This window comes from Sus scrofa, chromosome 1 (genome assembly GCF_054392235.1).
Source record: "Sus scrofa isolate SSC_HxYL_T2T_F1_AM1 chromosome 1, Sscrofa_HxYL_maternal_Yorkshire_Landrace_v2.0, whole genome shotgun sequence".
NCBI classification, from domain to species: domain Eukaryota; kingdom Metazoa; phylum Chordata; class Mammalia; order Artiodactyla; family Suidae; genus Sus; species Sus scrofa.
Genome location: NC_139383.1, coordinates 77,864,190 through 77,877,878, shown reverse-complemented (window position 1 = coordinate 77,877,878; position 13,689 = coordinate 77,864,190). Strand labels below are relative to the sequence as shown.

The 13,689-nt window shown below is 45.2% G+C and overlaps 1 protein-coding gene and 1 long non-coding RNA gene across 5 annotated transcripts in view; one reads left to right on the top strand and one right to left on the bottom strand.

The window, feature by feature from the left end:
• The window catches only part of FYN (FYN proto-oncogene, Src family tyrosine kinase), a 225,160-nt gene that overhangs the window by 105,583 nt on the left and 105,888 nt on the right, over positions 1-13,689 (top strand). The window lies entirely within an intron of this gene.
• On the bottom strand, positions 9,011-10,064 carry LOC102158093 (uncharacterized). Its single transcript, XR_002343838.2, has 2 exons — positions 9,958-10,064; positions 9,011-9,168 (listed from the first exon to the last, which is right to left on the bottom strand). It is a non-coding gene; the product is annotated as an uncharacterized LOC102158093 (long non-coding RNA).

Sequence of the window (13,689 nt, the reverse complement as noted above, 5' to 3'; positions counted from 1 at the left end):
ATGGAAAGTTTTTTTTGTTTTTTGTTTTTTTTTTTTAAGGTGAATGAAAGGAGAAATTGAATCAACAAAATAAAATTATCTTCTCATTGATTGCAGTAGCAGAGGGGCAAGGCACAGGACAACACAGATAGAGTGGGAATGAGCCAGTTTTATAACCCCAGACCCAGCCAGACCTAGGGCAGGAGAACTGCTGTTACCGAAATTCTACATCATGAAGGCATTTAAATGAAATCGAGAATGTCCCACTAGGGAGAGGTGATGACACAGCTTCCGAGTGGGGACTCTCCAGGGAGGTGCCCGTGTTCTCCCAGAGCCAGTCTGAGCCCCAGTCACCTAGGGAGCTTGTTTAAGAGCACAGGTCCCTGGGCTGGGCTGCCCTATTGATGGGCTGCCCTGAGTCCCTACGGGGGTGTGTGCCTGCCTCTCCAGGGGGCTCCTCTCACAGACTGCTCTGTCCTCCGCCCAGTCAGGCGCTCAGGTTGCCTGTGGTAGCTCTGCCCAGGCTCTCAGCTGCCATTTCTGAACCTGGCTGGAAGCTTTAAAGAAAAGAGCAGTGGGAGTTCCCGTCGTGGCTCAGTGATAAGGAACCGGACTAGTATCCATGAGGAGGATGCAAGTTCAATCCCTGGCCTTGCTCAGTGGGTTAAGGATCTGGCGTTGCCGTGAGCACTGGTGTAGGTCGCAGATGTGGCTCAGATCTGGCATTGCTGTGGCTGTGGCATAGACTGGCAGCTGTAGCTCCAATTCAGCCCCTAGCCTGGGAACCTCCATATGCCGCCAGTGCAGCCCTAAAAAGCAAAAAAAAAAAAAAAAAAAAAAAAAAAGAACAGCAGTGTGGAAAACCAGCCCTGTGAACTGTGTCTCTTGGGATAAAACATGATATAAGAAAAAGAATGTATATATATGTATTACTGGGTCACTTTGCTTTACAGCAGAAATTGGCACAGCATTGTAAATCAACTATAATTTTTTTTAATACAAAAAAAAAGGTAGCCAAGTGCACGCTGCCCCGCTCTGGTGTGCCTAGGACCATCAATACCAGGTCCTCTTGCTCCTTGACATAATCCCACAGTCCTCTGCCCCTTGCTCCCTGAGAGAAGTGTCCTTGCCCTCCCAGGTTAGTTTTGGCGCCATTCTAAACCAGGTTTTTTTTTTGTGGTTTTTTTTTTTTTTTTTTGTCTTTTTCTAGGGCTGTACCTGCAGCATATGGAGACTCCCAGGCTAGGCGTCTAATCAGAACGGTAGCCACCCACCTACACCACAGCCACAGCAACATGAGATCTGAGATGTATCTGTGACCTACACCACAGCTCACGGTAGCGCCAGATCCTTAACCCACTGAGCAAGGCCAGGGATCGAACCCGCAACCTCATGGTTCCTAGTCGGATTCGTTAACCACTGCGCCACGACGGGAACTCCTAAACCGGGTTCTTTGAAGCTGCTTCGGGGCCGAGGCCGCTCCTCCTGCTCTTCTGCTCCAATAGCCCATATATTTAGAATTGGCCCTAAAATTCACACCGTGATGTGGTTTTCCTGCAGCAACACTTATGGAGCAGTTTTTCACTTTGGAAGGGGGACCATTTTCAGCAAAAGTAGCTATCATGTGTCCTAGTACATGGCAGGAGCACTGACACTGTGATGCAGCCCCCTGGGATCCAGGGGGTGGGACCACCCCACCTCCCCAGCCTTGCCCCTGACTGGCAGGCTGCCATGTGAATGCATGGGATGATACATACCATTTGTAGCACTCATTTAAGTTCATGAGGAGCTGTGGTGTATTTGCTCCTCCCAGACCTCTTCTTAGGTGGTGGAGCAGGTATTAGGCCCACATGTAATCTAAGGCTTGGAGAATATAGCCTGTGTTTCAGGCAGAGGGTGTTTGGGAGTATGTGGGTGTTTGTCATCTGGCTCTCATGATGGCATATGGAGAGACAGGTGGGGCAGGAATGGTAGATGTCCTGCTGTATCTGGGACAGCCCTGCCCGGGGAAGAAGTATCCCCAAACAGCATTCGTTGCACCCCCACTAAGAAGCACTGCTCTGAGGTGGCGGTGCTGATGTGCAGCAGAGCCAGGCCCGTGCACACTCTTTCTGAATCCGGGAACTTCATGGCCCTCTCCACCTTAAAAGCACCACAGAATTGATTCTCCTTTCTATGGGAGCTGTGGTAAGATTGAATTCAGAAGGGCTGCTCCTCAGATTATGACATTGCTGCTCTGTGCTCCAGAGTTCAGGTGCAGATGCCCCAGAGGGACCAGTCTCTCTGAAACCTCAGTGGCCCAGCTTCCCAGCATCCTGGGCCTGTCATTCCTCTCTCAACTGCCCGGTGCAGGTCGGGGGAGGGGGGCTATTTTTGGAAGAGATCAAAGAGGATGCTCCACCCATAGCCCTTGATCCAATCTAACTGACTTAAACGCCATCCAGAGGGGGAATTAGGCATCAATTTCAGGAGTTTGAGGAGTTCCCATCATGGCACAGCGGAAACAAATCCGACTTGGAACCATGAGGTTGAGGGTTCAATCCCTGGCCTCACTCAGTGGGTTCAGGGTGTGATGTTGCCATGAGCTGTGGTGTAGGTTGAAGATGCAGCTCAGATCTGGTGTTGCTGTGGCTTTGGCGTAGGCCGGTAGCAATAGCTCCGATTAGACCCCTAGCCTGGGAACCTGCATATGCCCGAGGGTGCAGCCCTAAAAGGGACACGATGACAAAAAAAATTTTTTTTCAGGGGTTTGAGGTACAGTATTTTAGGCTTCATACCTACCTGATACACATCTACAGCCTGTTGGAGCTTTGTTGAAAGTCTGGTTTTGATATCAGCCAACAAAGAAGCCAAGACAGTGACTGCATCAGTTTTGTTTTTGTTTTTTTCCTCATCTCTACATCAGTTTGAATGAGCACACATGAAATTTATTTGGTAAAAATAAAACCATGTTGTATGAAAAAGCACACGTAAAGCTGACCTGAATATAAATGTTAGGAGATTATGAAAAGAAGACGTAGTAATAGTATCTGATCTCTTTTTTTTTTTTCTTTCCTGGTTTTTCTTTCCCTTCTTTCTCTTCCAGTTTCTTAGTTTTTTATTTTGAAGATTTTCAAACCCACTGGTGTGGGAGAATGATAAAGGAAATGCGTATATATCCTTTACTTAGATTCACCAATTGTTCTAAATTTGTCACATTTGCCTTTTTTATTCCCTCTTCCAATTACATGTATGTAATAATGTGTAATATATAATATGCATGATATATATAATATGTATTATATATAGCATACAGTATATAAATTTTTGCTACAACATTTGAAAGTTGCAAACTTCTTGACACCTTACCTGTAAATGTTTCATCAAGTATCTCCTAAGTATAAGGACATTCATCTACATAACCACAATATTATTAGCAAGTAAGAAATTTAACAATAACTCCATAATATTACCCAATATCCAGTCCATATTTAAACTATCCCAGTTGTCCCCAGCTGACTCTGGTATAGAACATCTTACCTTCTGGGCTCTTCTGCTTCTTCATGGTGTTATTGAACTTACTCCTCACTTCCTGAAAATTGTTAGATCTAGAGGCTTGTTATTAGATGTAGGTTAAGCCTCTTTTGGCAAGAGTACTTCATAGGTGGTATTGCATGCTTGATAGTACAGCACATCAGGGCAAGACGTCAACTTGTCCCACCATCCCCAGTGCTAAGTTCAATCCCATAGATAACCATAGATCTCATTGGTAAACAGACCTCACCCATGTCCAGGTTCACTCTCAGTAAGGCATCTGCAGGCTGGTACCTGGGTCCTTTGGCAACGTCTTGTTCCCTACCCACCTTTCATCCAGTGCTTTGAGCATCATTGGATAGTCCTCACCTGCATCACTTACTACAGTGGGGTAGTGCTTGATCAAGCTTCTCTTTTTTTTCACCTTGTCACTTCTTCATGGTGAATGAGGTAGGCCTTCATATTCTCACAGTGATGATTTTTAAGCCACTTCTTTGATCGTCAGCTAGATTTTGCCATGATAATGGATTATGCTAAACAGTTTTCTTTCTCACCTTGAGAATAAGGAGGAGTAACTTCAACAGAACGCTTACCACATGCCAGGTACCACATAGGCCCCTTACTTAGAGAACTCCTTTCACTTTCCTTTCATTTAGCTTCCCTCGCAACAGCAAGCGAAGTGACTTACTCAGGGTCACCCAGCTCCCAAAGTGCAGCCAAGATCAAGCCAGATCTGTCAGGCTTAGAGCCAGGATTCTGTACTCATTTCTGTTCCCTCCCACCCCCAGCCCTGGCTGTGGCTCCCTCCCTATGGTTCTTGCCTTAGAGAACACCTGCCTGGCTGGTGGGTCTGTAAACAGGGAAGGTCAGCAAGGGTGGGGCTGTGCAGCTGGAGAAACACAAGCCATTCACACCTGAAAGGGGCAGTGCTGCTGGGCCTCTGACAGATGTGGCTCTGCACCACCAGAGATCTCCACCTGGGCGTTAATCATTCCAACTTTTTAATGGTGGCGGCCAATTCATATGTTTTGATACTTTTTAGGGAAGTTGCCGATTTTCAGCACCAGCACTGCTGCTGACTGAGGTTGCCTTGAGTCAGTCGCAGCTTTGTTTAGAAATGGAAGTGTCGGTCTATCTGTAGTTTTGTCTGCTTTTAACATCCTCTTTTAAACAGAAATTAACATTCTGGAGATGTAATGCTGTTTTGGTGGGGGGGTATTTGATTTTTGAAAAGGGAAAGTTGGGTTTCATGGGAGTGGTCTTTATGATACATTGTTATAAAACCTGGAATTTCTTAATTAGTAGGTTAATGGCACAGTAGTAGATGTTTCATCTGTAGCTTCCAAGGAAAGCAAATATAGTTCCCTCTAAATCTCATCTTTAGGTTTTTTTTGTTTTCACATTGTTCGCTGAGCCCTCATGAGGGCAATGAGGTCTGACTGTTTTGCCCAGCCTGCTCTCCGCATTCTCTGTGTATTTAACTGTGTTAACGAACCGCAGAAGAACCTACAGGTTTGTTTCCACGAGAACAGAAGCAGAACTGACAGATAAGTAACTGCACTTCTCAGGATGGGCCTCAGCTGGCTGAAGATAAAGACCTATGAGGTTCAGAGTTCCTGTGTGGCTCAGCGGTAACTAACCTGACTACTATCCATGGGGATGTGGCTTTGATCCCAGGCCTTGCTCAGCGGGTTAAGGATCTGGCTTTGCTGTGAGCTGTGGTGTAAGTTGCAGATGTGGCTCAGATCCCGCATTGCTGTGCCTGTGGTATAGACCAGCAGCTGCAGCTCTGATTCAAACTGCTAGCCTGGGAACTTCCATGAAAAAAAAAAAAAGACCTATGAGGTTAATCCTGATTATTTTTAGCAGAATTATTCTTGAATTTGGAGTAATGGAAAATGACTGCAGTTAAAGACCCTCCCTGGTCTTACTTCATCATGCAGAAATTGAGCCCTGCCCTCCCATTTTGCAGATTAATGACCCGAGGCACAGAGAGGTCAAGTGGTACCCAGGTCAGAACTAATTAGCCTGGGTTTCTTGTGAGCACACCTCACGTTTCCTAAAACTAAAGTTTCTCAGTCATCAGGGAGTCACCCTAATGCTTTACCCTGGGTGTCATCTCATTGCCACACTGTTTATTTCCATCTAGACCCTCCAGGACCCAGGTACCACCACCAGTAACAAGCGAAGAAATGAAGGTTCAAATCAGTGTTATTCAGCTGAAATAGAAAGCAAGAAGCATGTGTAATTATAATTTCCTAGAAGCCATGTTAAAAGAAAGTAAGAAAAAAAGACCACTGGAATTAATTTTGATAATGTACTTTAACCTAATACATATCTAAAATATTATATCACTATGCAGTCAATATTAAAAATGATTGGAAATTTTTTTTTTTCTTTTTAGGGCCTCATCGGCGGCATATGAAGGTTCCCGGGCTAGGGGTTGATCAGAGCTGCAGCTGCTGGCCTATATCACAGCCACAGCAATGCGGGATCTGAGCCACATCTGTGACATACACCACAGCTCTTGGCAACGCCAGATTCTTAACCCACAGAGCGGGGCCGGGGATTAAACCCGCATCCTCACAGATCCTAGTCGGGATTGATAACCACTGAGCCACTAAGGGAACTCCATGATTGGAAGTTTTTTGTAGCACATCTTCAAAATCTCAGTGTGTATTTCACACTCAACAGCACTTGTCAGTTTAGATAGGCCACGCTTCAAGTACCCATAGTGGCTGGTGGTTCTCAGTGTTGGGCAGTATGGTGCTCTGGTGGTCCAAGGTCATACCCAGCCAGATTCTTTCATTGAAATTGCTTGAGAAAAACTTAAATCAGTTTTCTTACTTTTCCCCCAGCTGAGGCCACGTATTTCTGTCCTCTTTATGTCACTTTTTCCCCAGCTAACTCTAATTATAGGGAGATGCTTGGTTTGGCCATAGCCACTTACTCAGCAATTTTCAACCAGTCCTGGCAGCTGGTGAGACCAACATACTCTGCCTTGTAAATGATAGTGTGAAGCGCCCTTCCAGACTTCTCAACAGCAGTTTTCTATGATTTCCTTTCTCTTGGGAATAACCCAGGGTGATTTTTTAAATCCATCCTTTCTTAAAGACCTATTCTAATCAATGGATTCTTAAAATTCATGCTATCTAGTAGTCCCCCCCAGGACCTCAGCAGAACCAGCAGGCATTATCTTTTTTGTTATCTGTATTTAATACCAAATATACCTCTGTTTTGATTCATGATGATTTATTCCTTTCTTTTTTCACTAATCAAATGCTTCTCTAGTATGTCCATCCCATCTTGAGCATTATTTACCGTGAAACTCTCAGAGCGTTATTCACAATGAAACATCCGTAAAGGTCAGATTCCATTTCCACTAAATGTCAAGTCTCTGGCCATTGACTCCCTACCACTCAAAGTATTAGACTGTACAATACTTCTGATATACAATACCAGGAACCAAAAAAATGACAGAAGAATTGGTGACAGGCCCCTAGAGTTTGTTATGATGGCCTTAACCCAAATAGAGACTCTGATTGGTAAGAATTGAAATCTGAATAAGGAAGAGATTGTTCCATATTGTTATTTTTTTTCCTTTTCTTTTTCTTTTTTTTTTTTTTTTTTTTTTTTTCTTTTAGGGCCTCATCTGCAGCACATAGAAGTTCTCAGGCTAGGGGATCGGAGCTACAGCTGCCGGTCTACACCACAGTCACAGCAACACTGGATCCTTAACCCACTGAGCGAAACCAGGGATCAAACCTGCATCCTTGAGGATCCTAGTCAGGTTCATCAACCACTGAGTCATGGAGGGAACTCCTGTTGATGAGAGACCAGACCTCCATATCTTCCAACATTCTCAGTTAAGTGAAGGGTAGAGAAGATAATAACTTACTGGTCATCCCATGGCCTTGTCTGGTACTTGAATGATGGCACCATGAAACCAGATAAATGCATTTTCCCTAATTCCCTGCAGTGCTGTCTTCTCTAGACTTTGACTTGGTATCAATCTCTCTTACTCACAGACCTCCTGAGATCTGTCATTTAAAACCCTTTAGGTGTAAGATTGCACTTGAAATCAGAACACTATGTTGTGAGAACTGTTCTCTTCTCTCACCCAAGCACTTTCCTGCAGTGATGCTCACAGACCCCCAAGTCACAGTCCTCTTACACAGTCTGATTCAACGGTGGTTTTTATTTCTTTGAGTAGCTATCTAGTGTTAATTTCAGAATGTCATTTCATAGCTGTATTTCTGCTAAATAACCAGAAGTTATAGTTTATTCTAACCAAATGGCTGAGAACCTAGATTTTGCTTCCAAGTATGGTGCTGAGCAGAAATGTTTTGGCTTCATCTGCAGTATTAATAGTTGACTTGAGAGTGATGGATGAGCCTCGGTATGAGAAGAAGAAAGGAAATCTTGAATGCAGTGGCAGGCCATCATCTACTGCAGGGATTCGGGGCCTGGGGTTTTTATCAGCATCATCTGAGGAGATACTAAAAATCCTGGTGTCCAGGCCCAGAGGACAGGGCCCAGGCGAGTATATGAGAACCACTTCCTCTTACACAATGTATCTGTTTGTGAAAACTTAGGGAGAAATTTACTTTCTGTAAATTGTACCTCAGTACATATATTATCCTGAAATATATACATACATTGAAATGTTGGACATCCACCATGGAGAGTATTTTGACTCTTAGATGCTTTGGGGTCTGAAGATAAAGCTCACAAGTGAAACATTCATTCATTCACTCAGTCAACATTTAAAGAGTAGTGCTGGGAGTTCCCGTCATGGCACAGTGGTTAACAAATACGACTAGGAACCATGAGGTTGCGGGTTCGGTCCCTGCCCTTGCTCAGTGGGTTAACGATCCGGCATTGCCATGAGCTGTGGTGTAGGTTGCAGACACAGCTCGGATCCCGCGTTGTTGTGGCTCTGGCATAGGCCAGTGGCAGCAGCTCTGATTCGACCCCTAGCATGGGAACCTCCATATGCCGCGGGAGCGGCCCAAGAAATGGCAAAAAGACCTAAAAAATAAAAAAAAAAATAAAGAGTAGTGCTAGGCATTGTTTCTCCCCTGGGAAAAGAGAGGTAACTGAAACACTTATGTGCCCCTAAGTGTTTTTGTTTTATGGACGAGACCAATATCCACCAATTAGGATGTAGTGTGAATAGTGTAATGAGCGTATCTGCAGAGCAAACAGGGAGAAGGAGACCCCCAACAAACACAAAAACAAATGTGCGTGTGCGCGCACGCGCGCGCGCGCACACACACACACACACACACACACACACAAAATCCTACCCACTTCTTGAAGGTGGAAGTGTGTACCAGTGTTGGGAAGATTTTACAAAGAGGCCACACAACAGGAGTCCTGAAGCATGAGTAAAGAAGTGAAAAATATTCTGCCTGGTTTTCAAAGGAACAGCTCTAAAAATTTGGTTCTAAAGTTAAAAAAAAAAAAAAAGTCTTTATGATATCATTTGTTTTTAAGGTATTTCATGAGGCTTTGCTGTGGTTCAGGTTGTTTATTCTGATCTATCTAGTCCCAGCCCAGTCTCACAGCGCCTGACACACAGTAGGTTATGTAGCATAGCCGGTGTGCTGAGTTGAACTGATGCTTTCAGTAGTTTTGCCTTTCCTCTGACAAACTGTTAAGACACAGCAGTATCTGGGGGAGGAAAATAGTACCAGTAAATAATTTTCAAAATAGCACCCAGGTTACCTCCATCAGCATTACTTCCAGAATACGAAAAGATTTTGCCCTTGAAGTAAAGCATATTTAAGAATCTGTGAGTGATTCCCGCTGGTACCTGTCATGGTCTGATTTGATTTTTATATTTTGCGAGCATTAACTCTTCTTTCTAACCCAATTTTTACTCTTTTCTCAGTCTTAAATATATCTAAGGCTTTGAAAGAGTGACTGACTGGGCCAAAAAATCAAATGATCGTGGCATTCCTTACTAAGTGTGTCATTCATGTAGACACAGAAAACCGCATTGTGTTTTCCTGGATGTTGAAGACTCTTTGAGGATTTGGGGGACAGAGAGTATTTGAGAGTAGCTGTTGTGCATTGAGAAAATACAGTCGATGCTGGGGTGTCTAACCCACCCACTCCCTCGGGGCAGCTGCCCTCCCGACTTGTTTTTGCAGCTTCTATGCTAGTTACCACCACTGATGACTTCGATGCTGAGGAACATAACAGGAAAACGTATGACTTGACCCTTTGCCTAGAGTGTGACATGGAAGGACAAGATCTAGCTCACAGACTGCTTGGCTGGGAAGGCTGACTGGTATTTCTGGAGGCGTCCTATGCATTGGAAATGTTGACTTAAACCCTAAAGTCAATGTGCATTCCAGGCCCTGTACCATTGGATAACCATTCTGGTTGGAAGAAGGTAGATGATGCCGTGGGAACCGGCCCCAGGGTTTTAAGTGACAGGATGGATAGGACACTAACCTTGGGGCTGGACTTGTGCTTGAACCTGCTGCCCAGCTGTGGAGTCTTGGACAAGTCACTTCACTTCTGTGACCCTGACTTTCTCATCTCCAAAATGGCGGCTAAGGATGAAAGGAGATAAGCGTGGTGTGAACATGACGCCTGGCGCTGATACCTGCTGATTCTGAGTCAGGGCTCTTTGCTTTGCCCTTGTTGGCATGTATATCAGTCTTGTCAGCCTCTTGTTTAAAAGCTGTTCAAGACTCCCCATACCCTCTAAGAAAGACTTAGATGTCATAACAGGCCTTGAATGTCGGGTTAAAATGTCTAGGCCTTTCTCACCCAACATTCAAGGCCTTTTACGATCTGTCTGAGCCACCTTTCTACCGCATCTGCCTCTTACACTTCATGATCATCCAAGAGGAAAACCAAACCATCCCTGTGAACTCAACCATGCACTGTCCCCCCATTTCTTAGGTCTAAGTCCAATCTGCTGCAAGCTGAGTCTTAAAGACCTCTTCTTCCTAGTCCCTTAGGCTGGAAGATTCACCCTTTGTCCCACCTTGTCTTTCCCATCAAGGTGCTCAGAGAAGCTGCTTCCTCTGCTGAGGCCACTCTTCTTTTTTGCAGGCAGGCCTGCAACAGCCACCTTCTCACTGTGTCCTCACATGGCCTTCTCTCTGTGCACCTGTATCCCTGTGTCTCTTTCTCTTATAAAGACACCGATTCTGTTGGACTAGGGCCCTACCCTTATGACCTCATTTAACCTCAATTAATTCCTGAAAAGTTCTGTCTCTAAATACAGTCCTATTGGGGGTTAGGACTTCAACTTATGAAATTTTGGAGGGACAGAAATCAGTAACATGTGGGTACAAAATCCTGGCCAGACCCCCCAAGGGAGCCACACATGCATGTGTGCGTGTATAGGTTTATGCCCCATTGTGCGGGTCTCCTCTGGTCCTGGCTTTCTTCTCTGCCCTCATGCAGACCACTACGGAGAGCAGACCCCTGTGTTGTTCCTCTGGCTCGCCAGCTTGGCCAGCCTGGTATCGCATGTGATGTCACACAACTCACACATGATCCCACCCCTCAGAGACCCCGCTTTTGCCCCCACCCCGAGGATCCCAGAGACACACACTGTCTCACGCAGCCCGTCCTTCACAGCCGCTTCCTGACCTCCAGCGGCCAGCAGAGGAGAAGAGAGAGAATGAGGCACAGTGGGGAAGGAAAGGAGTTACGGGATGAAACAGAAGGGTGACTTTTGTTTTAAAAGAAAAAAGTGAAGCCTTTCCTTTTACTTCTCTGTTAAGCATCGTCTACCGGGTTTGTTCCCCCCCCACACCTCTCCAAGTCCCTGATTCTGAAAGCCGTTGAAGAACCCCTTAGCGCCCCAAGTTTAAACAGTTGATAAGCAATGCGGGAGACAGCAGTCTAATTGGGTCCTTCGTTAACCCACACCTGATTTACAGAGGGAGGCTCTTTGGTTACAAATAGTTTTTATTCTGCTAAATCAGAGGCCCCTCGTGCTGTCATCTGCCTGCAAATTAGCTGGAGGCACAGGCTTTGCATTATGCAAAGTATTTATTCTCACAATTAATATGCTGGAAAGTGTGGTTTCACACTTTTCTGCCAGTACAGAGGTTCTCACCCAGTAGTGAACAGTCACCTGGGGAGCGTCTACAAAGTACCACGCCTCCTGCCTCCTCCCCGCCCCCACTCCCTGGAGTGTGAGAGTGAGAGACCTTGCCTCCCTAACCTGCTCTGGGAGCCCCAAGTCATCACTTCAAACCATACTACTTCCTCAGAGGTGTCTTATTGAATTTTTCAAATACAGGATTCCTTTTGGCTGGACAAAATCCAGCAACCAGTACATTTTCTTTTTACCTTTTATTGTTTTAGGGTAGAAAACTTCGAATTTACAGAGTAAACAGTGTCGCACAATAGACTCCCATGATCACCCAGCTCAAAGGGCTATCCACATCCTGCTATCCTTTTTTTTTTTTCCCTACCTTTTGCTATTCATGTCTTTTGGCTAATTCAATTTTATTTCATAGGTAAGAGAAAGAGCATCATCCATGAACTAGAAATTGGTTGTGTGTCCTTAAATATATTTCCTTCATCTTTTAGCATTTAATTCTCACAGCACCTCGCATTGTTACCCACATTTTGTAACTGTAGACACTGAAGCACTAGGAAATCACATGCCTATACGGTCCCTCGGCTAGTAAGTGCTCAAGCAGGGATTCGCTCCCAGAGCTGTCTCGATCTATGCTTTCCCCCCCTAGGCAGCACCTTAGAACAAGGAACCTCATGAAATGTGTAGGTCCAGTCTTCACAGTATGGTCAGGTGGGTCGTTTGATAAAGCACACACAGTTTAATGTTCATGTCAGAAGCTAGGTGGTAAGTATTTGGACGTTCAGCTGTAAAATTACTAAAATGTTGTAGTTTTTCACAATGAAATCTTTAGGAGAATTACAGCAGAAGCAACCTTTGTCTTGCCCATCAGCAGTAGACAAAACATGCCGACTATTTTCAGATAGCTATTCTGTTGATACCTGTTCCAAAAAGAGAGATTTGAAATGTGGTTGAAACTTAATCTTAACAATAACAAACCAGGGGTAGAAATTCCCTGCAGATGTACCTCATCAATGTACATGGCTAATGTACCTTACTAAATTCACTAGTAAGGTCCTAGAGAACACAGAAAACCAGAAGCAGAAGCAAAGACCCTCTTGGGCAGCTCCAAAGCTATGAGCCAGACATGGCGATGGCTGATCCTCTTTTCCAGTCCCAGACAATTGGGTGGGATTCTGTCATTTACCCAAAGGAACATTTTGCATGCATGCATCCTGCGTGTTGAAGCTGTTCCTTAGCACAGAAGGACACAACCAATTTTTTTTTAACACTCTCCCAAAAACACAGCCACCCACACTGCTGCCCTCTGTGATGCAATCCCTGATTGATGGTGAGCTGGCCTGGCCTGGAGCTGCTTAGCAGTCTCTGCTCAGTTGAGAATGGTGGTTGGAGGCAGAGATATCCTGTTCAGGGACTCCTGAGCACATCTTGTTGCTGAAGGTCCAAGGAGACCAGGTGTGCAACCCCCTCCCACTTGTGCAGAGTGGGAGGAGTCCCAGGAACCCAAGCGTGGCTGCCATTGCCATTATCCAACTGCCCTTTAGGGTTCTGAGCCCAGGAAAGCTCTGCCCTTGTAGCTTTAGCCTGCTGGGAAGGAGAGAGCTGCTTGGGGATACAGAAGCCATCTGTCCAGAATCTTCCAGGGTCCTCACACATTGCCAAACTGTGATCACACCAGGGAACCAGGAAGTTTTTAATAACCACCTTTCCCCCTGATTTCCAAAGTTCCAATTGAATCTCAGAGTCCACATGATGTTCACTGATGTTCATACCATTTTCCTATCCTCCTTTCACTATATTCTGAGCAGAATTTAAAGCCCTCCAGAGGCACCTGTCTCCAAATTAACTGCTCCGTCAGCTTCCTTCATCCTGAGGTGTGTAGGCTCCAAGAAAGAGAAGGCTTTGTAATTAGACGTGAGTCCCAACTGCCACCATTACTGGCTGTAAGACTCGAAAGTTGCTTACCTTCTATGAGCTCAGCTCCTAGGTCTGTTGTACGGTTTGAACTCGGGTACAGGTATGTAAAGTCTCCCGGCATGGTCTTGGGCCACAGCCAATGCCCCTGAGCACTGATTTCCCTTGGCTCTTGTGTGGTTGTGGCAGTGAGATGGGGGCTC